The 4009-nt window shown below is 33.4% G+C and overlaps 1 non-coding gene across 1 annotated transcript; it reads left to right on the forward strand.

The window, feature by feature from the left end:
* Nucleotides 1-356: 356 nt before the first annotated feature.
* On the forward strand, nucleotides 357-462 carry LOC141440584 (U6 spliceosomal RNA). The gene has a single exon (XR_012452726.1). It is a non-coding gene; the product is annotated as a U6 spliceosomal RNA (small nuclear RNA).
* Nucleotides 463-4009: the final 3547 nt, after the last annotated feature.

A 4009-nucleotide genomic window follows, 5' to 3' on the forward strand; every position in this document is an offset into this window, starting at 1 on the left:
GCCTAATAATAAGTTCATTCCACGTCATTGCTGGCACTATAAGATCCCTATCAAAATGTCACTTAAATAAGAGTTAAAGGATACAACTTAACAACTTAGTGTAGACTAACACAATTCTGGCACAAATTCTGTAATATTTATTTTTGATACTTTTGGACAATGTTTGAAAAGTGCATGAAGTGCTATAGAAAAGAGACGAATTCAAATGACTGAAAAAGATTGGTTTCTACCACTCAGTCAGCCACGACTCCTCAACTTAACAAGCTTAATACTGATGTGAATATAAGAATGAAGTTTTACTTTGTGATTTTATTTTAAAAACTATTTAAGACAACTAAACTAGACTAGACTACAGTGTACTTGCTTCGGCAGTACCTACATATACTAAAATTGGAACGATACAGAGAAGATTAGCATGGCCCCGCGCAAGGATGACAAGACAGTAAGGTGAATTGAATTGAGAAAACAATACGATAAAATAAACCGTTCCCAATCAAATGTATTGGACAATGTGTTTTTTAAATGTTGACACTATCAGCAATTTCATTTAGGGGCTGTTTCACCATCCATTGATACGCGTTAACCGACGGTTGAATCTGATGCCGTCTCCGCCTATTCGAACAAAACAAATAGTGACGGCATTACACCTAACCGCCAGTTAACATTAATCAATGGATGGTGAAGCAGCCCCTTAATCTCTTACTAACAGAGCTAAAGTACTTAGAAAGAAAGAATGTACATAGTAACCAAAGCATCTCAGTGACAATTAAATTGCAATTGAAATAGTTTTTTTTTTATTTGTATTTAAAAATCTATTCTTGTATCTCGGAAAATATTGCAACAATAACTGTATTTGATATTAATTTTGATATTAATTATTATATTTAATAGATTAAATTATTATCATTATTTAAATTCATCACTAACATAGTTTATAGGATGTCAATGTATACTAACAAAACTACGCATTCTTTGAGATCTGAAATAAACGATTTTATTATTTATTTATTGTAACTGTATTACTATCTGCGCAAAACGTTAAAATTCGTAGAATAGGTACTTGAAATTGAAGTTTTAGAATAATATGTTTACATAAAATATGTTTCAATATCTATTTAACATACGTTTTGAGTTCATTTTATCTCAGTTGACATTATGTAATGTAATAAAATATTAATGCTAGTTAGTTAATAGTGTTGATCTCAATAATATGAACATAGAATGTTTATATTTACTTAAATTATCTTTATTGAAAGACTGATGTTTCAACTATGTAGAATAAGATTAAACGCCAAAACGTTCGTGTCAAATGCGTATTAAGCTAGTTGTCGATTTGAGTCCCAAATGGGTCTCAGACTTGAGATGAAAAAAAAGTAAATAAACGAGATTTTTTTATTTTTCATTTTTTCCAGGTATATTTTTCAACTTCTGAAAAAAAATACGAGCTCAAATTTATTCGTGTATTAAAATTGCTCGGGATAGTTACTTGGTAAGTATGCATCAGAGGAGCTAGGATCTGCATTCAGCCTCCAGTCCAACTTTATATTTCTGCTTTTTACCGTGTTCTCGTCAGAAAAAAATAAGGCCTGTATTAAAATGGAAAAAATAAACGACTTGTACTAAAAACACACTCAAATCGACAATCGGCTTCCACTTGCACCTCTGTCAAATCAACTGCCATTGAATTTAGCATGACCTTCGTATAAAAATTGGATCATTTTACATTACGACAGAGTTCCATGTGGTTTTCGAAATGTCAATTTAGAGATCTGTTTCTGTAACTCTGAAAATGTAGTTCTGAATGGAAATAGTTTTTTTGTTACTGACTTGTATGTACGTGAGAAAATAATAAAATGTTCCAAGTATCTATTCTTGTTTCTTTCAATTAGGGAATGATCGCAATATGATTCACATTTAATCTCACATTTAATTTGGTAACCCACATACAAATTGTTTACCTACAGAACAGAGGCCGTCTTGCCTAACGTTTCTGACGCTCGTGATCGCAATCAAATGACAGATTTCGCATACAAAAACTGACATTTGATTGCGATCGCGAGCGCTAGAAACTTACGCAATAGCCCCACAAGCCTTGCCTAGTGTAGGAGTCAGTGATAGTTTTTATCACGGTTTTTATAAAAGAGCAACATTTTTGAAAGACATAAACTGATTGATTGATCAACTTCCATGTCTAAGGAGTCATATGCAATATCAATCAAATAACTGAAAACCTGAGGAATAATTTCAGTCACAAGTATTAGATAAAAATAATATATTAGAATCGTGGGTTCAAATCCGGGCATGCAACTCTAAATTTTTCGAAATGCATGATCGAAACTCCTTTGTAAATTTACCACGGTGTAGAAAAACATCTTGAACAAATCCGTACAACGTCCGAAGCAATTCTATGGTGCGTGTGAAGTTTTTAATTCACGCCGGTCCCGCATGGGAACTACGACCCAAGCCTTTCATTCTGAGAGGAGTCCTGTGCCCACCAGTGAGATGTATAAAGGCTGGGATGAGAATGAATTTTGGTCTTAAAATCTCCTTCGTAGAGAGGACGATAGAGACCGGTGCGTAACGAAGTATATAACAACAATTGATATAAAATGCAACAATTGATATAATTTACATTTGATATAATATAATTTATCTTAAAAACCAAATTTATTTCTAATGTTTACTGTACTACTAACTCTTGGACAATTTGTTGTCTTTATTTTGAATTAATAAATAAAAAATAAAATTGTTATTAATTCAATTTGATATACTTTGGGTTAGGTTAGGTTGGGTTTATTTTATAAAAAAATTCTGTAAAGCTCCTATCTTTTCAAATTATATCAAATGTTGTTATGTCCTTTGAAATTATATCAAATGTTATGTGTCTATACACGTCTCTATAGACGGCCTTGTAAATTGTAGGTAATAATAATAATCATTTATTTTCTCCTTACAAAAGTACATAGGTACTTACAGCAATAGTTATACCACTTGCTGAGCGGCCCGTCTATCAGCTCGCCCTCTCTCCGGTAAGCTATAAAAGCCGTCTGAGGCAACAGCAACAGTCTGTCCGGAAAAAAAGCAATATAGTTATAACAACAATATAATGTATAGTTTTAGTTAAATACTTGTAACTTTTGTGAGGGACTAGAGTCTGAACTAGGTAGGAACCTGTATTACAGATCTCCAGGCCCTCATCCCGGAAACTCACCGATAAGCGTTGACAATTTCAGTAGTATTGTGTAGTAATAAACATGAGTTTTGGTAACGAAATTTCCGATAGTTTCATTTTGGAGCAGCGCCAAGGGGGTCAGACCAATATCCGAATATAACGGTTTATTGCAGGTACAAATCTCGTTAACCTAATTAATCAACGGAATCGATGCTGGGCATAGGCCTCTTCTCAGAATGAGAGGATGGTGAAAAATGATTTTCGGAAACCTGCAATATTTTAAAAATAATCTCTAATCCAGCGCCATGAAGTAGACGAAAAAATACATCACCTCTTTTCGTGTAGAAACGGTAAGTACCCTATTTTATTTATTTTTACTTTCTACGGCAATGTCATGTAAGTATGATTATTACATACCTATACTTGCCAAAATACAGCTTTGTATTACTAAAAGTCACTAAGCCAAGCCAAGGATACACAGACAGGCAGAATTGTTGAAACTGTAAAGGTTCCATCTGTAAGGATTGAAACTCAGATTCCGCCATAATGCTTTATTACAATACCATTCGTCTCTTTCCTACACACTACGTTACTCCTATAATAGATTAATCTTCCCTTTCATTCATCGCTCGAGCTCACTGTGCGTGCATACCTCTCTGTCATACATCAAATAAACTCACGCATTCTGTCTCTTTCGCACCCATACGTTCCTATTAATTATCACCTTACATGCCCTCTGAAATATACATATAAAAACACCTTGTATATTTATATTTCACTAACCTTACATGTCCTAGTTTTAAACATAGTATTTTAAGCCAAATACCTTACTGTCTA

Source organism: Choristoneura fumiferana, chromosome 22 (assembly GCF_025370935.1).
Source record: "Choristoneura fumiferana chromosome 22, NRCan_CFum_1, whole genome shotgun sequence".
Classification (NCBI taxonomy): domain Eukaryota; kingdom Metazoa; phylum Arthropoda; class Insecta; order Lepidoptera; family Tortricidae; genus Choristoneura; species Choristoneura fumiferana.